The following is a 24,908-nucleotide window of genomic DNA, read 5'->3' as shown; positions in this document are numbered from 1 at the left end:
AAAATCTCTGTTCTTCAAAAGCCCATTCCCTCTTCTTCTTTATCATCCCTCACTTCCCCTCAAATCCGCCCGTCTACTTCTTCTTCTTCCATCAACTATTCCTCGAATTCATACCAAAACGAGACCTACCCATTATCCTTTATAGACAAATTAGAAGAGAAAGAAGAAGACTTTGAATATGAAGTTGAAGGCATGATTGCAATGATGAGGAAGGTGACGTTGGGATCAGTGGCGGGTCCAAAATTTATAAATGAGTATAAAATTTTAATTTTTTTTCCTTAAAAAATAGTGGGTGCAAAAATTTTTATTTTTATTTTTATTTAATATTTTATATTAAATTTCACTTTTTTTTCTATATAATGCGATTCACTTGGTCCCTATGGACTTAATGCATCCGCCCCTGGTTAGGATTGAAGATGGTGAAGAGGGTAGCCCTGTAAATTTGGGTTTGGAGGTGGTCGGGGGAAATACCCAGGCTAAGAATGTGAAACTGCCGAATCTGACGATTAAGGAAAAGAAAGAGCTGGCTTCTTATGCACATTGAAGTGCCAACTGGTGGGGAAATCTGGTGTTACTGATAATGTCATCTCCTCTTTTCTTGAGACCCTTGAAGCCAATGAACTTCTAAAGGTATCATCTTTCATTCTTTTTTAATTATGCTGTTTAGGGTTTAAGGCCTTTAGTTTTTGTCACTGGATATTCTTTGAATTGTCATGATAAATTACCTAATTCTCTTTTTATTTTGATGTCCATCTTAATTTGTGGTTGTATTTGCTTTGAAGTTATCCATTTATGTCATTTGATGCATTCTAAGCTATGGGTAGTATATTACAGTGTAGTTATTTTTCCTATTATATTCAAGTTGATTCAAAATTATCAGCTTAGAAGTTAGAACTGCTTGTCACCATTGCATCTCCATTTGCATAGAAGTTACAGCTGCTTGATTTTATGTTTATTGGGAATTAAAGTTTATATGGATCTCCAAGGCTGCTGTTGGTGAAGATGTACTGTGATTTCTTTCTTGTTTCATGTTTTGAGTTGATAAATATTTGGTATATCTTTGTTTTAATTTCATTAACAGATCAAAATTCACCGGATTTGTTCCGGAGAGCTACAGGTTGTGGTCCAACTGGAGCAAGCAACCGGTTCAGTCGTCGTCGGTCGAATTGGTCGGACTGTGATCATATACAGGCGTAGTCTCACCAAAATGAAGGCTGAATAGAAAAAGAAAGAGTTTCAAAGAGCTTTTATGAGAAGGCAATCAAAGCCAAAACCTGCATTCATGGTAGACCGTAAAAGAAAACGTTCTCTGTTTGTTATTGTATCCTCTTGTACGACGCCTCTAATACCGCTCGTGATTTATGCAGAAGAAAGGACCTTTGTGCGGACGTGGTAGAAGGGGAATCAGCAGGGTTTTAAATACCAATTCTCAGTAATGGTAGTTTCTAGCTTCCAAGAATTTGTAGATTTGATATGCAATTTGAGTTCTTAGTTGAAATAGTTTCTAACATTCAAATTGGTCATAAAAATGAGCATAGATCCTATGTTTATATTATGCCGCATAAATTTAGATTGAAAGACAGAAAATTACATGATTTTGAGCTAAATTCATATCCTCTGTCATGGTCCTTCCCCTGTGCTCTTCTGCTACATGTATATGATCTTTGACTAGTCTGAAATTTGCATTTACCCATAAGAGATTATGTTTCAGATTTGATAAATTTTTGATGTGATTTTATATGCAGTTTGTGTTTTCCCCCTTCATTGCCAAGTGATTTAGATTAGAAGGTTTTGTTTGGGGGTTAAAAGAATGATTTAGTCTTTGATCTAGCAAACTTTTTCCAACTCTATCTTTGGGTTTTATTTGAAGATGATTACAATTCTTTCCATCTTCCTTGTTAGCACAATTAAAAGATTTAGGGTTGTTTATAATCTTGTTTGGTTCTCTAAAATTATCTTCTTTCCTTTTGCTTTGGCGGCATGAATTTTACCCCCCTCCAAGAAAAGGAAGAACTTGATCATCCTTGTAAAATTAATGAAAAAAACGAAAAAGGAAAAAAAAGATGAAAATAGTAGTTTCAAATTAACCGTAAAAGTTAGGTTTTTTTAGCTTTTTTCAGTTTTAACTTTGAGTTTGGAAGTATATTATAATTTTACCCTTAATAATGTATATGTTCTACTCAATTATATTTACATTTTATTTTAATAATTTAATACTAACATCCTTAAAAACTTTATTATTTAATAATTTATTTTAGTTACTATTTTTTTTTGTAATATTATTTTTGTCAAAACAAGTATTTAAATTATCATTTTATAATAATTTTATGTCCACATATTAAAAAGTGTTGATAATAAATTTTTTCTTATATAAAAATATTATTAATGAGTTATCTTAAAATATTCTTTTATATTTTTATTATAGTTTAAGTTGATATATTTTATATAGGCAGAATTTCTCAAATAATGCAATGGAAAAAATTATTTGTTCGAATAATGCAGTAGACCCCGAAGACGCACCCAAACCCTTTGAAGACGCATTGGATTCCAAGCGTCTTACATTCCTGACCAGCCAGGTCGCCTGTGCAGTCAAGCCCCATGAAGACGCATGACAATCTATGCGTCTTCCACCCCTTTATTTCCCTCACGTACATGGCCCTCTCATGCAGAGGGGAGAGAGTAGGGGGAGAGGGGTCGATTCTTATGTAGGTGCATCACTAGCATACGTCTCGTGGGTCTCTGGCATGGCCAACAAAGTCGCATGACATTGAAATGATAAAAGTGTAACTCGTACTCATGCCCTCCTATCCAATCCTAACCTATACCCTATAAAAACAAGTTGAACATTAAAAAAATTTATTTCTACTATATATATATGTAAGAATGAAACCGGGGCAATTGCAATTCAAAAAATTGATACAGAGAGCAGAAGCAATTGCAATTTAGAAAATTGATACGGGAAGCAAAAGCATAAGCAATTGCAAAAAAGATTAACATAGGGAGTATTTTAGAAATTTTGGTGTGATTTTTCTTTCGTTATTCTAATTTGAGTATGTTTTATATGGTAAATTGGTTTAAATTTCTATTATTTTGTATGAAATTAGTCTAATAGTTTGTTAATTTTTTTGGAAGAACGAAGGTGAACTAAGTTTGAAGAAATTTTATTTGAGTTATTTTATAATTATTTTTATAAATATTTGTTAACGTTATGATTGTTGTTATATTTATTTTTATATTGGTGTTATATATATTATATTCTATTCTATTTTAAATACAAATTTTGATATTGTAGAGAAAATGAGCAACAATTTTTTCACGATTGTCCACTATAATGGACATATTATGCAAAATGAGGTCGGAGTTGTTTTCCATTCTGAAAGACCTATAAATATGATATTCAAAAGGGACATCACATTTGTAGAAATAAAGCAGATGATAGAAAGGAAAATCCGAGCTACAGTTGATGGTTTGAAGTACAGGTTTAGGGTATGTCCCAATCCAGTTAGATATGCTGTAGTACCAGTTGAAGAAGATGATGATATTGGAACCATGATTGGATTATACGAGTCAACAAATATTTCAGTTATTGAGTTATTTGTTGATGTGCGTAACATATATGATATTCCTGGGTCATCAAGAAATGTGATTGAAAATTCATCTCAAATGGTTTTCAGAGGTGAGTTTGAGGACCCGACATATAGATCGATAAACAATTTTATGGCGTTATTGTAAAGTGGAAATGAAGTCGGTGGAACATCCGCAGTAGCAGAGTACGAGGAGAGAAACATATATAACTCGGAATTGACTGTTGATGTTGAAAATAGATGGGGAGAAATCCATGATGGTTCCAGCGAGGATGAAGAAACTGAGGAACCCATTTTACAGGACGATGATAATTTTGGCTGTGGTGGTGCACCTAACTCAGGACCAACTGATGAAGTTTCGACATCGTATCAACCAACTCCTCACATGTACGAGATTGATTATGATGCGATGAGGGCACCAGAATTCCCACATGCCACATATACCTCCGTACCATATGAATGAATCATTCGAAAATTCTGGTGAATTTTCGATTGGGATGCAATTTAGAGAAAAAGATGAAGCTACGCTGGCGATTAAAGAGTATTGCATCAAAGGCCATGTTGATGTCTGTCGTAACCGATTTTCGTCCGGGCATGAATTTTTTACTTGGCGGGAAAATAATGTGAATAAATGGTTTAAAATAATTTGGAGTCGCCATCGGCCTTTTGGTTCAGGTAGGTCGAATACCTAAAAATTATCTTTTAAAAGAGTTTTTAAGAAAACATCAATTAAAAGATGAACTGATCTGCGTTTATAACCAAAAATTCGTTCTTTTTAATAATAAAAAGGGATTCGTGGTCGGTTACGTTTAGGGAAGGATTAGCACCCCTACAACGCCCAAAATTGGTACTTTTTAATTATACATTGTCTCTAATAATAGAATTTTATGAATTCAAATATATTTAATTTATAATTATGTTGTTTCAAAATTATAATTATGAAAAAAAATATATTAATTTATATATATTTATAAATAAAATATTTATTTATTTAGAAATATCATAAAAGGACTTCTAGGTGCCTTAAGACAGCTCTTTTCTTCGATATTAAAAAATAAACAAATAATTAAAACAAATAATAGATAATTTATAAAATAGGATATTTATTTATTTAAAAATATCAGAAAATGGGCATCCAGTTGTTTTAAGACTGTCCTTTCTTAATATTGAAAAATAAATAAATATATATTAAAATATGATTATTAAAAGTAATTTATGAAATATAGGATTTTAACGAATAAACAAATATTATTATATATATATATATATATATATATATATATATATATATAATAATAAAATAATAATGAAATAATAATAATAATAATAAATAATATTGCAAATAATGATTAAAATAAAAGGAATTAAAAATATAGTATTAAAATGTAAAATATTAAAAACTCATAGTCAAAAATGAAATTTTAATGATTAAAATGTAAAATTATAAAACTAGAGTACTAATTTGAAATATATAAAAGATGGGCATTAAAAGTGTAATTTAACCATAATTCATAATACGGGATTAAAATAATAATTACTAAACTATGAGGGACTAAATTTGATATTTACCCTAAATATATATATATGCTGATAAAGACTAAATTAAAATGAAATAATATTGGAAGACAAAATTAAAATATCCAGAAAAACAATTCTAGTGACTAAATTGAAAAGATTACAAACTTGAATGACTGCGCGTATGGTTTGGCCATGTGCGAAATTACAGATATACCCCTCCCAAAACAGTGTCGTTTGGGAATGGGTATAAATACCCTAAACGGCTAGCCCGAAGGGCCAGCATCCTTATTTCTTCTTTCTCTCTTCTCTCTCTCAAATGAGAGAACCAGAGTTCTCTCTGGCCTCTCTCTAAAACAGAGAGGGAGACCACCGGCCGGCAGCCGTGCTCTGGCGTCGGTCACCACCGCCGGCCACCACCCATGTGGTCGAAAAATTAAAAATATACTCAAAATGAAGCTCTGAACCTCCCCTGGCCGAATCCGACCTCTTTTTCCCTTAAACAGTCCCAAAATTACCTAGATCTACAGAAATACCCACGGTATTTCGGTTTCTTTGGCGGTGTGTGTGGAGATTTTGACGACGGCATAGCTTCCTCGGTGGTAAGTCTTCTCGTCTTCTTCTTCTTACGTAGTCGTCTGGGATCGTTGGTGTAGTTCTTGCTCTCGTGGTCTCTCGTTTTTTTTTTGCAAGATCCGGTGGCTTTTATAGCCACCACGGAGCCATGCTCGGACCGGTCCAGAGGGGGAAGTTCGGTGAGTCACCGAGCTATGTGGTGAATCACCCCATAGCCGCGACGTGTGGGGGGCAGCTGGTCTTCTGGAATCCTCTGTTGGCGTCGTGGCAGTACTGTAGCGTCAGCAACGGCTGGACGAGACATCTGGCTTGGGCTTCTGGAAGCAGCTGGAGGCGTGGGGCGGCTGAAGCTTGGAGCGGCGTCGTGGATGTTCTGGAAGTAGCAGCGGCTGGGATAGGGTTGAGAAACCCTAGCTGAAACCCCAAATCAGTTCAGGGTTTCCATTTGGGTCTGGGCCGGTTCTGGTTGGGCCTGGGATTTGTATTTGGGTTGCCGTTTTGGGCTTTGTAATAATTATTTAATAATAATATAATATAATATAATATATATAATAATAATAATAATAATGAAAAATGAAAAAAATTAGTGTTTACAGCTGCCCCTCTTTGCTTATTCTTGTGTTAACAAGAATAGAGCAAAGACGAAAAAAAATAATAATTTTTTCATTTTTCTTCTTTTGAGTAAGACTGAAATGTTGAAAACATCATTCCAGAGGTCCTAAAAACATCATGCACTGAAGGGCTTACAGATGACCCTAAGGCTTTGAAAACGTCAAAAAGCTCCCGAAGGCTTTTTGGAAACATCATGCACTGCAGGACTTACAGATGACCCTAAGGCTTTGAAAACATCAAAAAGCTCCCGAAGGCTTTTTGGAAACATCATGCACTGTAGGACTTACAGATGACCCTAAGGCTTTGAAAACATCAAAAAGCTCCCGAAGGCTTTTTGGAAACATCATGCATTGTAGGACTTACAGATGACCCTAAGGCTTTGAAAACATCAAAAAGCTCCCGAAGGCTTTTTGGAAACATCATGCACTGTAGGACTTACAGATGACCCTAAGGCTTTGAAAACATCAAAAAGCTCCCGAAGGCTTTTTGGAAACATCATGAACTGTAGGACTTACAGATGAGAAACTATGAAAATCGTTTTCTCATTATTTTTCAAAATAACATGTTGATTGGGTAACATGCCCCAATCTCAAGATAATGTTGTTGGAAATAGTTTACTAAGTAAAAAAACTAAGAAAATCGTTTTCTTACTTTTCAACAATTTCATTTTTGAAAAGATAAAATGAGAAACTATGGAAATCGTTTTCTCATTATTTTTCAAAATATCATGTTGATTGGGTAACATGACCCAATCTCAAGATAATGCTCATTCTTGTGGATTACGTCCATATATTCTTCAGATGTTTGCGTGATTCCTGTATTTGCGGTTTTGAATTCTACCTTCTTTTAGTAAGGTATTTTCATCATGAATCTTCTTGTTCTTACGAGGATCTGTAAAACTTTATGTTTTGAATGCACTTAGATGTATCAATGTAATGCATTATCTATTGTGCAAATGATGTTCTTATGAATGCATGAATGTTGATGCAATCTTCATTTGACTTCAAAGTGGTTAACTTGGTCTTCCTTCACTTCATTATTTATTGCCAAGGTTAACTCTGGATATCAGTGTAGCAACTTATGCTATCAAGCTTGCATTTCTGCAGAATCATCTGATCAACTTGTATCTTTGCGTCTTCTTTGCTTCATAAAAGTCTCAGAGGAAATGTTTCATTTATGGAACTCTTGTCGTAGTCCAAACTATGATCTTGATGCACCATTCTGTCTTTGATAAAACCAACTTTCTTTGTTTGGACTTGTGTAGAAATCCAATAAAGCTTTCCTCTTTGAAAAGAGAATCTATCATCTTTAAAGAGAGAATCTATCATCTTTGAAGAGTGTAGATGTAGATATGTCTGACTCAACAGGGATTAATTAGGAGAGTAGAGTCTGTTCTGATTTGACTCTTGAAACAGATCATAAGGAAGATTTATCCTAATTCCTTTCATGTCTCCACATCTAATTGAATCTCGAACAAGGCAACTTGGAGCATATCATGTCGAGATGCTTAACAACAACCTATCGTTCAACCATAATTGGCTCCACTAGTTTCTTGTTGTTAAAATTTCCGCTTCCCTTCTGTGGAAAGAAATCTTCATCATATCTCACTTTTAAACTTGGGGTTGAAGAAGACAAACTTCATCTTGGATCAATAAATGGAAACCATATGATTGCAACATTGGTTCAGCACCATAATCACTGGTTCGTAAAACATTTGACAATGCATTCATCTTTTCCTGTGGTTTCTGTCCAGATGTAAAACATTTGAAAATATATTCATCCTTTCTTGTGGCTTCTGCCCGGATTTCTGGTCAGGGAGGCTCTTTCGTAGCGCTCAAAACTTCCGTATAACGTCACAAGACCACTGGAGAACAAAACTCAATAGGAATACAAATGAGATGCTGGTGTGACTAAAAACTTGATCAAATTCTCAAGATATGCTAGTGATGAATTGAATAAGAGATACCAATTGATCTTGATATTGTCTTAGGCAAGGGTAAGCGTGATATTGATCACGTTTTCTTCTGTAATGAGCGTTGTAAGAAGTAGAAACACACCCACTATAAGAGCCATGTATGGAAAGATATCCGTAGAATTCTTGATGCTGAGGATGAAACGCACATGATAAACCAAATAGATGAAAACTCAGTTCAGTCTAACTGGCAATGATAACCCCAGTAACATCGGGAAAGAGCAATATACATGAGCTTCTCTCTTCAATGTCATCAAGTAAACAAAACTGATGTGAAAAACAACTTCGTAACCTCAACAATATGGTTGAAACTAACTGATATGAATCTTAAAGAAATATTTTCAATTATCACCGACACATAAAAGGCCAAATTCAAAGTTCAAGGTCTCGAGGAATTGATCCTTGAATCGAATGGTCTACAAGGGCTACAAGGGGACCATCTTTATTCGTGCAACCGTGATATAGCTTAACAAAGAAGACACTGTCATGTGACACATGGTTTAAGTAGATTGGGTATTTGAAACCATACTTGCTGAATAAATATTTGTTCAACAACAGGACCCTAACGCAACTGCTGATGAACGAAGCAATTATGTGTAGTCAAATTGACTGTTATTGTTTCACCATTTTCATTCTTAATATCTTTCTGTCTCATTGGAAATATCTGCTCAAGTCAATGATTTTTAACACATGATGATGTGGGCCTTCAGCATGCCCCAGCATTTGCTAATACAAATATTTAAAAATGCATCAACAATCCTAATTCTGATTGAAATGGGCTTTCATCCTGCCCTATCATTTGCTTCTTGCTAATCTGAGCTTTCAAAATGCCCCAACATTTGCTGATACAGATGTTAAAAGTGTGTTCACATTATTTCTTGTTGAGATGAGCCTCCAAGAATGCCCAAATATTCATATTGCTGTGAGCCTTCAAAATGCCCCAATACTCTATTTCTGGTTGAAATGGGCCCTCAATATGTTCCTCTAGATCTGTCTGAATTGGGCTTTCGAGATGCCTCAATTTTCTATTTCTGGTTTACTCTCGACGTCTGTTTGACTTGAATATCATGATCCCTACAAGGTTCAATTTTGACAATGCATTGTGGTGGATACTTGTGGCTTTATTCGTGCTCCAAATCTGTTTATCTTGAATACTCTCATTCTGGTGTCACTAAACAGCAGTGTTGTCAGGTAACTGGAAGAATTCTCTTCATGTTGTCACAAACTTAAGAAGTACTCAATCATTCTGACAGAAACGTATGAGATATGTGTCTTCTGAATGAGGTGACCATTTTCTGTATCTGGAGGGATTTAATCAGACAGGGCAGTAAAAATAGCTTGGTAATCCGTTCCAGGCTGACACTGTGGCTTATCATCTTTCAGTGAAGGCCATCTCTGAAATATACTTTTTCGTAGGAGAGAAACCAATTTATGCAAACAGTAATCTGATGCAATAGAAAGACTACATATACAGTGGTATAGGCTCATCAAAAATCCACACCCATGTAACATGTTGATTCTGATAACAAATCATCTGATTATGAAGCGATCTTTCAGGATGATTTCACAGATATTGATAGTTTTTTCTGATACCGAGGAAATCCTGAATTCTGATTCTGATGAGGAGAATAAACTGTATACTTGACAAAAATGGGATACTCAGAGGCTGAGGCTTCAATAGCCATGGAGAGATGTAGTCCGAATTCATCAATTACAGAGTTGACATATTTCATATATGTTGCTCAAATGGCTAAGGCTGCTGACGTACTTCTTCTGGTAGAAGATAGGAATTCATTATGCAATGACCCCAATTACAAGCAAAGGCAAAACTTGGGCTATGATTTTTGAAAAGGAAGAAGCAGGGGAAGCTTGAAAAGAAGCTTCTTAATGAAGACGATCATGCAGTTCATCTTTTAATTCCAATGATTGGTTCTGGGGTTCTACCGAACCAAATTAGATAACTCAAATAACTCTTCTAGAAGATGCTATTGGGTCTCCTTATTTCTACTATAAGCAAATTCATCTTTCAAATCTAATGATTGGTTTTGGGGTTCATACCAAATCAGATCAGATAACTCAAAGAACACTTCCAGAAGATGCTATTAGGTCTCCTTATTTCTACTACGAGAACGTGGCACTTGCTCCAGTTAATGTTTGGACTGGAATATCACAGTACTTATTCGATGTAGAGCCAGAATTTATAGATTCAAAGCATTTTCATGCTGCTACACTGAAAAGGGGCTATATTCATAATCTGCCAATTGAGAACAGATTTCCTCTTATCTTGTTTTCTCCACGCACTATACATGATATTTTTCCATTGAAAAAGAAATGATGGCCTTCATGGGATCCAAGAACAAAGTTGAATTGTTTACAAACATGTACAGGAAGTGCCAAATTGACAGAAAGGATCTGTAAGGCTCTTGAAGCTTATGACGATGAGTCATTTTTGAGTGTCCAGAAGTATGTTCTTGATGAGTGCTGAAAATGGAATCTGGTATGGGTTGGAAGGAATAAAATTGTTCTACTTGTACCTGATGAGATGGAAATGCTTCTAGGTTTCCCTAAAAACCATATACGAGGAGCTGCTAGAGACATGTTCTCCGGTGATATCCATGTTCTGTCTTTTTTCTGGGATCAGTGATGCAAAGGTCGCCTTCTACTGTCTTGGCATATCTTTGAAAACGGATGTGCAAGAACTGAATGATGATCGGTTGGAGCAATTGATGAGTAGATTTGTCGAATTCGACCTTGTTGTCAGTGGCATCCAGCATAACAACCTTACTGGAAGAAATAAACATCATCAGGATGAACTAGAAGATTTTTGTTGGTGCATTTTCTTGCAATGACTGCTACGACAGTTGTCTCCTCTGCTGCTCCAATATATCCCACTCTTTTCGAATCATGAAACGGTTTAGTTGACAGTAAAACTGGTTATCTTCAACTTTTGGAATCCTGTAACCAATGTTACCCTATATAAAAGGCCTATAAGGGTAGATTCTGTTCCAATGTCTTATTCTATGCCATAAGTCCTCAAATTCAAATTCAGCAATCTTCTGAAGGACATAATGGATATCATCTTGACAAATAAAATGATTGGCATAGAAGAAGTAGCAATGATGTATCAAGACTTGAACTATCATCACAGTATAACCAGAGTGCAGGTAGTGACTTGTTCATTCCCATAATACATCTTACTGGGACTTATATCTCTGTGATGTAATCTACTAGAAACATGGATTGATGGCTGGGGAGAATAATTTGTCTGGTGATGCTTATCGCCCTCAGCATGAAATAAGCGATAATATTTCCTGATGGATTGCTAATGATGTCACCGGAGAGCGCCACAAGTTCAACTCTTCAGACTTTCTGGCTTCTTGGACCACTTGCTTTCAAGAAAGTGAAATGCTTCATCATTCTAGCCTCGTTTATTCTTTTTCTACAACAGAGATAGAATAAGCAACAATTGCTTCAAGGACCTTCCTCATTTGAGACTGTCCTGTTTGAAAATGTTTTTTCTCCTTTCTTTATTGAAGAATGAAAGAATTTTGCAAAGTAATGCCCTTCTCAGGTTCACAATAGAATCAAATCATAAACAATGAGTTTAATGAATATCAAATAAATCAACTACACTTTTAAATCATTCAAAAATCATAGTCCTATGGCAAGTGTCAAAATTATTGATTGATTTGAGGTGTAGGTGATTTTGGTAAAGTAGGTTCTTTCAAGTTGGTTCAGTATGTCGCTTCGAGCTTCCACTAACTTGAAGAAATGGCTCTTATGCTCATCTTTATAGAAATACTTCTTGATTCCAGAATCTCATGAACGTCTTTTGGGATGTGCGGTGCTTCATTTAAGAGCTTAAGATCATCTCTTATGTCGTTTGTTGCACCATTCAATATTCGAGCCGCCTTTTTAGGTTTTCAACTCGAATCCTCCTTTGGTTTCAAGATGTTATTTAAAAATTTACATCTTGAACCCCCCTTTATCATTTTTCATATCATGCATTAAAGATTTTAAAAACCAATTTTTGCAAATAAAAATCAATCTTCAGAGGCGGAATGAATTCTGAAGATATTCTCTTTAGATGCCTTTAATCTTGCTTTGCTTGACTTGGATCTGCCTTGCTGGGGATTTTTCCTTCATCTGGATCCCTCTAGACTGCCAAATTTTGGGTTCATTTCCATTTTCTCATATCTTCATCATTTCTTTCTCTTCTTGTTTGAATATGAATCTTTGACTTAATTGTACTTGATTAACTTTGTAACTTGAGGCTCCATGAGTCACCCATCTTGGTTCAATTTTTTCCTTTTTTCTCCTTTTTCCTTTTTCATCTTTTTTCTTTTTTTTCTTTTTTCTCATTTTTCTTTTTTCATTTTTTTCTTTTTTCTTTCTTTGCTGGATTTTTCTTTTTTCTTTCTTTACTGGATGAGTATAAGACTTCAATTGCTTTGAACACCTCTTTTTCCTTTTTGTCCTTTTTTTCTTCTTTAAGTATAATATTTCTTGACAGAATCTGAGTTTATTTGGTTTCTCAGAACTTTTCCATCCGTTTTTGCCAAGATCAATGCTTCTCTGGAAAAGACCTTTTTTACAACATAGGTCCCTTCTTAATTAGACATTTGTTTCCTACAGAAATCTTTATGTATATGCAATATTAGATCACACTCTCAGAACTCTCTCGGATGTACTTTCTGTTCGTGACCTTTCATCATCCATTTCTGATACATCTGCCCATGACAAATAGCTTTCAATTGGTTCTTATCAATAAGGTTTAATTGATCAAATCGAAATTGGATACATTCAGTCTTCTCCAATTTTTCCTCCTTTAGGATATAAAATAATGGGATCTCAACTTCAATTGGTAATACTGCTTCCATCCCATAGACTAAACAATAAGGTGTTGCCCCAGTAAATGTTTGCACAGTAATTCAATATGCATATAAGGCAAAAGGTAGCTTCTCGTGCCAATCTTTGTAAACTTTAGTGGTCTTTGTAATGATCCTCTTAAGGTTCTTATTTTCTCCTGCAAATGCCCCATTTATCTTTGGGCGATATGTTACTGAATTTGCATGCTTGATCCGTGTGCGAAATTCAGTCATCTCATACATAGAAGTCCTTGTAAAAAGAGGTATCTCCAGGGGGATGAATATTCAAGATTAACTTTATTTACATGAAAATGTAATTAATGCATGATATATTTATTTCAATCAATCACTTTTTCCTTCTTCTTGAGTATGCCCTAATCACTCGAAATTATCTTCAATGAGTTGGTCCATGATGCCTCATCTCATCTTCTTGTAGTAAGATTCACGGATAATTGAAAGTTTGGTTCTTTTGAGGTCTTTTGGTTTATGATGGTTTTGTATTTGGAAGGTCAAATGTGTGACTTTTGAGGTCATATATATGGTGGAAGGTAACATAATGAATCTATCAACTCTACCTGAAAAGGTAAATATCTGGAGTAGGTGTCTCAAGAACAGGTAGAGATTCTTCAGAGTCTCAGATAAATGTACGATCAAAATTTGGTCTTTAGTAAGGATCAAGTAATTGGCATTGGATGGAAGGTATAATTTTATCACTTGCCAAAGATCTATAACTTTTGAAAAATTAAAAGAATATTTAATTTACTTGATACTCAATAATCTCAAGATTAAAACTTGATTCCTTACTCATAACCATAAAAGCAATACACATTTATTTATTACACAAAAGGTGGAGAAAGGAACAAAAAAACAAGTTCAAACAAGATGATGAAAATAGAAAGTACTACAGTGGTAGATAACACTTCCACTTGTTTATGCATCATGCCTCATTATTCCTATAATGTTGGGTATGTAATAGTGTTGAGTTAATCGAATGACGAAATTGGCCAAGAGGGGGGTGAATTGGCAATAAAAATTTTGTGGAAGCTTTTCGAAAGTATTTGCACAGCGATTTACAGTGGTTCGACTTTCTCAAACAAAGTCTACGTCCACTACCTTAGCTATCCACACTAAGGATTTTCCAACAAATTCACTAATTTTTTCTTTCTTTTGAGGCCAAAGAGATAACCTTACAATTCCCTCAAGAGTATACCCCAACTCTTGAGAACACTCTTTTCTCAAAGAGAAGATTACAAATTTGCAAACTTACAAGAAAACCTCACAAGGTAAGATGTTTGCACAATTCTAGAACAAAGAAAAGAACACTCAAAGATGAATACAATTGAGCACAAAAAGTGTTCTTGAAAGCAAAATGAATATTGAATGAAAATAGGCTTTGAAATGCTCAAACTTGAGGTTTGATGCTTTCTCTTTGATTCTCTCTTGATTCTAGTTGCTTGATGTTTCTTGTTTTTGATCAATGGCTTCTAAGCTTGCTTAAATACACCTTGGATCACTTCTGAACGTTGGGGATGATTAGAGAAGATATTATAGCCGTTTAGTGTGAAAACATTTAATAAAACAGCTTGGAGCGTGGGGGGAATCAGTTCCCCCTCATAGGGAATCGGTTCCCTAAGGGTAAAATTCAAATATTTCGACCGTTGAACAGGGGGGAATCGGTACCCCCTTGGGGGGGATCGGTTCCCTCCGAGCATACTGGAATTCTCGGAAAAAATGTTTAGGGGGGAATCGGTTCCTCCTATGGGGGAATCGGTTCCTTCCGAGCATTCTGGAAATCTCAGAGCCAAACCATTCAGGGGGGAATCGGTTCCTCCTAGGGGGGAATCGGTTCCCTCTGAGCAATCTGTAATTTTTGGCTTTGAATTGGTTCGAAATACTTTGTAAAATTATTTTGAAATTGTTTTATGATTAAAACTTAATTTTACACTTAAGTAAGGATTAAAAATGATTTTTGAAATATTTGGAGTAATGTTTTGATATTCGAATAGTTATATCGAATATACTTAGAAAATCATTTGGAAAATCTTAAAATCCATTTAACTTAATTTGTTATATCGAAATATTAAAATGTTTCAACAATCTCCCCCTTTTTGATATAACAAAACATTTTAGTAATTTTAAGATTTTTGAAATCAAGTTTTGAAATTACTCCCCCTTACTTTAACACTTCTTCAATTTATCATGTAAAACATTTAACACCTATTCTTCTCCCCCTTTTTGTTAAATCAAAAAAGACATTGTAAAACAAGGTTTTGAAATTATTTAGCCAATTGATTTATTAATTATAAGCTTAAGCTGCTAAGATCACAATCAAAAGAGAGTTAGCCATTAGTTTAATAAATCAATATTCATAAATAATGTGATATGGCAAAATTGGTCATATTGCTAATGATGATGTAAATGATGCAAAAATGAATAAAACACCAAACATAAGTTCACATTATCCATAAATCCAAAATCCAACAATCCACAAAATCAAACAATTCAAAATGTTGAAACAATATTCATTTGTTCAAAGTTTTAAAGCTAAACATAAAATCAAGCATCCGGATCGGTAGGAGGAAAACGGGCTCGCATAGCAGCCATTTCATGAGTTGTTCATTGATACGAGCGTGGTTGATTCATTGTTTGCACGCATCTCCCGAAGAATCTCTAATTGTTGAGCTCCCATTGTGGATAAATGAGACTCTATAGAGGAAAGCGCGAGTCCATGGTAGCGTATCGAAATCGAATGTCTCCATAAAGGATTGAAAATATGGAGGCATTTAATGCGTTTGTTGTGCTTGCTCCTCGGGGCTCTTCGGGTTGTTTCAGGTTCTTCTTCAGCTTCATCAATATCCCTCATTAATTGTTCAAACTCGGGATCTTCGTCAGCTTCGGGTGGAGCTTGTGAAGAACTAGCTCTCGGAGTAGAAGATCGAACCCATTCACGGTTTCTTTGTTCTTTACCCATCCTGCTCTCGTTAAGGAAAGAAGATTGATTTGTTTCTTAAGAGGAAAAAAAACGGCATCTAGACGCTAAGCCCAGCTTTGGAAAACAGATTACTCAAAAAGCAACCGTAAACTAGAGATGAACAGAGTTTCTTGTTAGGAACAAGATTTACGGTTTCAACAATTTCAGCAAAAATAATCTGAGGTAGGTTATTTTAATACGGTTTTCGAAACAATGTAACCACCAAGATCCAAAGCTCTAAGAGTAGAATAACGACCTCCGGATGGTCGAAACCACCAAGAATCATTAGATGAGAAAACGCTCATGTAGGTCTAAGACACTCGCACTATCTCTTCTTTTATACGAGAACCTAAAATTTGTTTTTCATTTGAAATACCATCATTATCTAATCCAAATGTATTGGCTATATATGCCGGGTCAATATATAAGAATTGTCCTAGAAGGTAGGAACGAATTCCTATGGTTTCGGTTTCATCTTGATTTTACACAAACGGCATTAGAGTAGAATATACGAACAAGTTGATGGTAAACGATGGGTTCAAGATCAAATAGTTTATAAAATTTCCATTCTTGTAAAATGGGGAATATTTAAAATCGAAGCTAACATACTTGACGAGAAGGAAACGTTCTTCCGATTTTGTAAGAATCGAAATATTGATAATACCAATATCGGTGATTTCTAGACCCAGGATGATTGAAACACGAATTTTGAATAGTCAAGTTAGGATCAGTGGATTGGGATTAGAAATTGGAATAGAAGGAGGATTTGGAGGTGGATTTGGTTGACGACTAGAACGACTAGATGAAGACCTAGGACGTTTAGGATTTGACATAGTGAAGGAAATCGGAATAGATAGAATAACCTGCAATTTTAAAATAAATGTTATGCAACTCAATTAATCCCAAACTCAATTGAGTCCATATTTCAAGGTTCTCTAAATCATCCTAATGGGACAAAGTTTTGAGAACTTTTGAAAAATATGGTTTTGAGAAAACATATATGTATAGTTTTCATAATAACAACATAATTTAATCAAAACACAATAATTTGAAAAATAACATTTTTTTATTTCGAAAATTAAAAAATTGAAACTAATCCTATGTTCAAAAATAATGAAATAAAGAGTTTAGAAAAATTTACCTTGAAAGATGAAGATTGAGGGGATTTAGATGTTGTTTGCACGACTTTAATGATTTCAACAGGTTTAGAAGATGATATTTGAAGTAAATTCCGATTAATATCGTCGATTTGAGACAAAAATGGAGATTTGAGGGTGTAGGAGATGAAGAACGGCGGGAAGAGAAAAGAAATGAGGGTTTTGGGGTTTTGGGTATTCTGTTCGATTTTAACAGAACCCCAGGGGGGTATCGATTCCCCTGTGGGGGGAATCGGTTCCCCTTCAAAGGGGGAATCGGTTCCCTAAGGGGGGGATCGATTCCCTCTGCACCAAAATGCTAAAATCCGATTTTTTTAAGCACAAAATGCTAAATTAATCTTTTCTAGTGGTATTGGCAACTCATATATCAAAAATTAATTATGTTCAAACAATTAAATTAATCTTTAATCGATTTTTGAACATAAAATTAATTTTCACTAAGAATCACAAACTCCCCCTAACTAATAGCAAGAATGCAATCAAAAATTATTATTATAAGCATTTTTCAAGATTTATTAAAAGTGCTAAAATTATTTTAAACACTAAGTGAAGATAGGTTGGTCAAACCTAATTCTCTCCTAAGTGTCCAAAATCTTTCCTTGTCTAAGGGTTTTGTAAAGATGTCCGCTAATTGGTGCAAAGTATCAACAAATTCTAGAACTACATCTTCCTTAGTGACATGGTCTCTAATGAAGTGATGTCTTATTTCAATGTGTTTAGTTCTAGAGTGTTGGATGGGATTTTTAGTGAGACAAATAGCACTAGTATTGTCACACTTGATAGGAATGGTACCTACTTCAATTCCATAATCAAAAAGTTGTTGTTTCATCCATAAAACTTGTGCACAGCAACTACCAGCTGAAATGTATTCGGCTTCAGTGGTAGATAATGCAACACAATTTTGTTTCTTTGAAAACCAAGAAATCAACATATTTCCAAGGAATTGGCAAGTACCGGAGGTGCTTTTCCTATCTAATTTGCATCCTCCATAATCCGCATCAGAAAAAGCATGCAAGCTAAAGCTAGAGTCTCTAGGATACCAAAGTCCTACTAGGAGTGTCCTTAAGGTATCTAAAGATTCTCTTAACAGCTAGTAAATGTGATTCCTTAGGACATGATTGAAATCTCGCACATAAGCAAACACTAAACATAATGTCCGGTCTACTTGCAGTTAGATAAAGCAAAGAGCCAATCATTGACCTATATAATTTAACATCTACACATTTACCTCCTTCATCTAAGTCAATTTTCAATTAAAAAATTTGACAATCTTCATACCAAGCTCTAGGAGCTTGTTTTAAACCATAAAGAGCTTTTGTCATTTTAAACACATGATCCGGAAAAATTTGAATCTTCAAAACCTGGAGGTTGTTCCACATACACTTCTTCTTTATAAACCATTTAAAAATGCACTTTTAACATCCATTTGATATAATTAAATTCATGAAAAACATGAAAATGCTAATACATTCTAATTGCTTCCATCCTAGCTACGGAGCTATGTTTCATCGTAGTCTATGCCTTCTTCTTGAGTATAGCCTTGAGCAACAAGTTAGCCTTGTTCCTCACTATATTACCACTTTCATCAAGTTATTCTAAAACCCATCTAGTACCTACAGTAGATTTATTACTAGGCCTTTCAACTAATGTCCATACTTACTTCTCTCAAATTGATTTAATTCTTCTTGCATAGCCATAATCCAATGTTCATCTTTTAATGCTTCTTTGATGTTCTTAGGCTCTATGCATGAATAATGCAACATAATTACAGATATTTCTAGAGAAGATCGAGTAGTTACCCCTTTTGATGGATCACCTATAATTTTACCATCCTTGACATAGTTGTACTCTCTTGGAAAAGATACTTCCCTTTCTTCAATGGTGGATTCCGAGGGGATCATGAGTTTTCTCATCTTTTTTCTTCCTTTGATGATGATTCTCCCAACGTCATGTCTAACGTCATTTGCTTGTACAATACCTACATCATCATTAACAGAAGAATCCTTCCTCGGAAGGGGATTATCATCGAAAACAACATGTATAGACTCTTCTACAACTAAAGTTCTTTTATTAAATACACATAAGCTTTAGAATTTAAGGATAACCCAGAAAAATTCCTTCATCACTTTTAGCACAAATTTACCAAGATTTTCTTTACCGTTGTTTAAAACAAAACATTTACATCCAAAAGGATGAAAATAACTAATGTTAGGCTTTTGTATTTTTGAGAATTTCATATGGAGTTTTCTTTAAAATTGGCCTAATCATTACTCGATTTACAACATAACAAGCGGTATTGTGGCTTCCGCCCAAAAATATTTTGGCAAATTATTTTCACAAAGCATGGTTCTAGCCATTTCTTCTAAAGTTTGATTTTTCCTCAAAACAACTCCATTTTTTTAGGGGTTCTAGGTGCTGAAAAATTGGGCTAATACCATTAGAATTACAAAACTCAATAAATCCAAGATTTTCAATTCAGTTCCATGATCACTTCTAACACTAGTGATAGAGTAACCTTTTCATTTTGGATTATTTTTGAAAATGTGATGAATTTTCTAATGCTTCCTCTTAGTACTTAAGAAACCCAAGTGTATCTAGAATAGTCATCTACCAAGACAAATGCATATTGTTTCCTCCCAAGCTAGTAGTTCTAGTTGGCCCAAAAAGATCTAATGGATCAATTGTAATACTCTACTAGTTGATACATCATTAATAGATTTAAAAGAAACTCGTTTTTGTTTTCCTTTAGCACAAGCATCACAGATTTTATCATTATCAAATTTAAGCTTAGGCAACCCTCGAAACTAAATTACCTTGAATTAGCCGTTGCAAAACACTCATACTAGCATGTCTAGTCTCCTATGCCATAACCAACTATCATGTTCATCCTTAGCAACTAGGCATAATTAGTCATATCAATAGAATCTAAATGCACCATGTAAATGTTTCCTATTCTATGACCAACAAGCATAATCCGATAGATGCAATGTCAATGACTTTACACCATTAATTTAAAATAAGACATTGAATCCTTTATCGCATAATTGACTAATACTCAATAAATTATGCTTTAATCCATTCACATATAAAACATTCTTAATTTGTATGGAAGAGGTTTACCTATTGTACCAATACCTTCAATGTGACCTTTTGAATTATCACCAAAAGTCATTTCTCCTCCATTTTTGACGTTAAGCTCTATGAACCAGCTTTTGTCTCCGGTCATGTGTCTTGAGCATCCACTATCAAGGTACCATGAATTTGAATTTGTTTCCCGTGGCCTTGTAGCAATGCTCCTTTCCCTACAAACATAGATTAATTTTTGATTTTGGTACCCAAATTCTTTTGGGTCCATATTCATTAGTTTCCAAATCCTAGTTCCCTTAGGTATCCATTTGTGTAGGATATCTTTATCTTTATTTTAGTAATGAGTCCTTTAGGAACCCATATACTTCTAAAGATTTTACCATTTAAGGTTCGTTGATATCTATGATTGTAGTTTCTAAAATCTTTTCTAACAAAGTTGGATTTTGAATTTTCTCCTTTTTCAAAAACGTTTTGTTCCAACTTTATCAAAAGAAGTTTTAAGATCATCAATTTTCTTTGATGATCATCATTGACCTTTGAAAGTAATTTGCAAATCTAAATTTTTCTTTTCAAACTCTTCTAGTTTGATTTGCAAATCTTTGATTTTACTTTCAAGATCATTGTTGGTTTTGGAATGAGTTTATTTTCATTTTTTCAATTTTGAAACATTTTTTTATATTTTAAAAATAATTTCTCATAATCCGAAGCCAACCCATTATATTCCTCTAATAGCTCATCATAAGATAAATCATCAAAATCAGATGAGTTAGAAGTTACCTTAGAATCTTCCCCAAATGCCATTAAGCACAAGTTTGCTACTTCTTGTTCTTCTTATCGGAAACCTTCTTCATCGCTTCATGTAGCCACATGAGCCTTGTGCTTATTCTTTGATGACCCTTCTTCTTCAATTGTGGGCAATCATATTTGACATGCCCTGGCTTTTTGCATTCATAGCAAATGATCGGTCCTTCTCTTTGGTTCATCTTTGAGGCCTTCATTTCGTTTGAATTTTCTTCCTCGGTAAGGTCTCATCATTTTTCTGAACCGTTTGGCAAACAATGCCATTTCCTCGTCATCATCATCATCATTAGAATCACTCTCATCTTTTGTGGATTTGAGAGCACTCCAATGTTTTTCTTCTCTCCTTCTCCTTTGGTGTCTCTTCAACTTTATCAAGGTCCCTCATCTTCAAGCATCATCATGAGTGAGGAGTGAACCGATAAGTTCTTCAAGAGTTAAGGACGATAGGTTCTTAGACTCGATGATTGCCGTCTTCTTTGATTGCCATGATTTTGGGAGAGTAGACTAACTTCCTCACAAGCTTTTCATTTGAGATGATCTCTCCATATGATTTGAAACCATTGACAATCGTTAAAATCTACCGTCATAGCTTTGATGTCTTCATTTGGTTTCATCTTGAAATTTTCATAGCTATACGTTAGAATACTAATTTTGATTTCTTTACCTCATCGGTACCTTCATGTGTGACTTGAAGCTTGTCTCATATTTCTTTGGCGGTTGTACACGATGAAACTCTTTCCGTATTCATCTGGTCCAAGAGCACAAAGATAATATGGATGGCTTTGGAGTTGAGCTGGAACATTTTTGTATCTCCTTCACTCCACAAACCTTGGATGAGTGATAGGCTTAATGTATCCTTCTTCTATGGCATTCCATGCTCCCATGTCACTTGCTTGAATGAAGTATCATTCTATTCTTCCAATAGGCGTAGTTAGCTCCATTGAAGAAAGGAGGCTTGTTGACGAGCAGCGAATCGAGACCGGAGTCGAGCGGAGGCCATTGATGACTTTAATAATCGATATAACTCTTCCCGAATCGACTCAAGAGGCGATAAAACCTTCAATGAGTTAGGCTCTAAATACCAATTGTTGAGCTAATCGAATGACGAAATTGGCCAAGAGGGGGGTGAATTGGCAATAAAATTTGTGGAAGCTTTTGCAGAAAATTGAAAGTATTTGCACAGCGATTTTAATGGTTCGACTTTCTCAAACAAAAGTCTACGTCCACTACCTTAGCTATCCACACTAAGGATTTTCCAACAATTCACTAATTGTTCTTTCTTTTGAGGCCAAAAAGATAACCTTACAATTCCCTCAAGAGTATACCCAACTCTTGAGAACACTCTTTTCTCAAAGAGAAGATTACAAATTTGCAAACTTACAAGAAAACCTCACAAGGTAAGATGTTTGCACAATGAATATACTTAGAAAATCATTGGAAATCTTAAAATCCATTTAACTTAATTTGTTATATCGAAATATTAAAATGTTTCAACAAATAGGATCAGGGTTCTTTTCTTCATTCGCCCCCCATTTCTTTATCATTTCTTGTGTCAAAACCCCTTTGTCAACAAGCATCTCAATTTCTTTTAACAGTGACCTACAATTGCCTGTAGAATGCCCAGATACCCCCAAGTGGAAATTACAAACTCTATCTTGATCATAGCTATGAGCAGAAGGGTTTGGTGTCACTTTAGTTGGTCTTGGTGTGATGTATTGACCTTTAACCAAATGAGGATACAAGTCTGAAATGGAAGTTTGGAACACTTCCAAAGTTTTTTCTTGATCGCATGACTTTCTTGGTCGATCCGAACAGTACTTGCTCTTTTTCTTTTGCAAATGCGGAAACTCTGGATACGACACTCATTTACATCATCAGCTTTCGCTTTTTGATCCGTCGGGCTCTTGGATGTGACTTTTGAGTTTTCTTTACTGATTACATTCTCAATTAATTTTCCACTTGTCACAAGATTCTCAAATTCCTTCGTTGGATTTGCCTGCATTAACTCGAAGAAATGCGCTGGAAGGGAATCACGAAACATACGTGATATTTCTTCTTCTAATATGGGAGGTTGAACTTGTGCTGCCACTCCTCTCCATCTTAAGGTATATTCTTGAAATCTTTCATTGGTTTTCTTCTTTACTCTTCGAAGATCCATACGTGTTGGAGCTAAGCCTTTAACATACTGATATTGTTCCAAAAATGCATCAGCTAAATCAACCCATCTCTTGATTTGTTCTTGTGTCAACTGATTGTACCAGACTACTGTTGGGCCAACAAGGCTATCATGGAAAGAGTGAATTAACAGATCATCAGAACTTAAATATCCTTCCATTTTTCTGCAAAACATTCTCAAATGGATTAAGGGACAACTAGTGCCATCATATTTCTCAAAATAAGGCATTTTGAAATCATGGGGAATAACCAAATCTGGAACCAAACTGGGCTCTCTTGCTTCTAGTTCTTTGTGGGAAGCATTAACATCTTTCATATTTCTGATTGCTTCATTCATCTTCTTGAATCTCTCCTCATATTGTGAATAATTAATGAGGCTATTCTTTGGGTCCAATTGGGATGCCCCAGGGTATGTTATCTTTCTTGACTCTTCATTCTGATAGCATGGTTGCTCTTTAGCAATTATCTCTTCTTTATCAGATGCCACACACTGAATAATTTGATTTGATCCATCTGGTACTGAATCTGATGCTTCTTTCCTTATATCCTGAGGTAACCCTGTCAATTGTTCTGGCCATTGATATTGTAGTCCCTCATAAGATTGCTCCATTATTTTCATGATAATGGTAAAGTAATATGAATGAATGATCCTGGTTTTACTGTTACAAAACCTTTCATAGATTATTAACGTTTTTATAATTAATGTATATAACAATACTAAAAAAAATGTAATGTAAATGCGAAAATGCATAAATGCAAAAATAAGAATGCAAACTGTGTAATGCAAAGATGTAAAAAGTAAGAATACAAAATGGAAATGCACAGATACAAAATGTAAATGCATGTATGAAAAGGTGTTACTCAAGAGTGATCATCTTAGAACAGATTTCATTGAACACAAAAGTTTCGGTACATCAAACAAAACTTTTACATGTAAGGGAGAGCTTTTACTCCTAACTTCTCTATTTCCCTTAAAAGCCAAACTAACTTCCACTTATACTCAGGTGTAGAGTTATCAATCTGCCTTAACTCTCTCATGAAACCAGCTAAGTCCATCAGCTTATGAGCCACATTGTTTGCTTGAGCAGCGGCTTCCTTCATGATATTGTCTTTTTCCTTTATCTTTTGCATTAACTCTCGAAGTTGTAAACAATATTGTTCAATTTTTTTTGTGAGAGAATCTTTATGTTCAAGAAGTTCTCATACAAGATATCCATAATCATCTACACATCTCTTCAATGTTTTGTTCTTGGCCATAGTGGCTTTTAATTCAGTATCGATCTCAAGCTAATGAATCTGATATGATGCTTCCATGTTGGTCATAGCACTATTCAACTTTGATTTTTGACTTGACATCTTTTCAATTCACTAACAAACGTATTGCATCTTTCTTCTGTAACTCATGAATTATGATAAAACTTCTTGGCTCGTCCTTCATGTATGTTACAGTTCTTCTTCAGTTTGGTGACCCATGTTATCCACTCTTCTGGGGTGTTCCCTATACTAGCATTTTGAAAGGCTTGACTGACCTTCTGGAAATCTTCCTGTAAGCTTTCCATTTCGGTGCTCAATTTATCGTTTTGATCATTC

The 24,908-nt window shown here is 34.8% G+C and overlaps 1 long non-coding RNA gene across 1 annotated transcript; it reads left to right on the top strand.

The window, feature by feature from the left end:
- Positions 1-408: 408 nt before the first annotated feature.
- On the top strand, positions 409-1,537 carry LOC120186847. Its single transcript, XR_005522243.1, has 3 exons — positions 409-630; positions 1,082-1,285; positions 1,368-1,537. It is a non-coding gene; the product is annotated as an uncharacterized LOC120186847 (long non-coding RNA).
- The last annotated feature ends 23,371 nt before the right edge of the window (positions 1,538-24,908 follow it).

The sequence above is a fragment of the Hibiscus syriacus genome, unplaced genomic scaffold (genome assembly GCF_006381635.1).
Source record: "Hibiscus syriacus cultivar Baekdansim isolate YM2019G1 unplaced genomic scaffold, ASM638163v2 tig00004035_pilon, whole genome shotgun sequence".
NCBI lineage: Eukaryota > Viridiplantae > Streptophyta > Magnoliopsida > Malvales > Malvaceae > Hibiscus > Hibiscus syriacus.
Note: the sequence above shows the minus strand (reverse complement) of the source record. Positions and strands in the feature narration are given on the sequence as shown.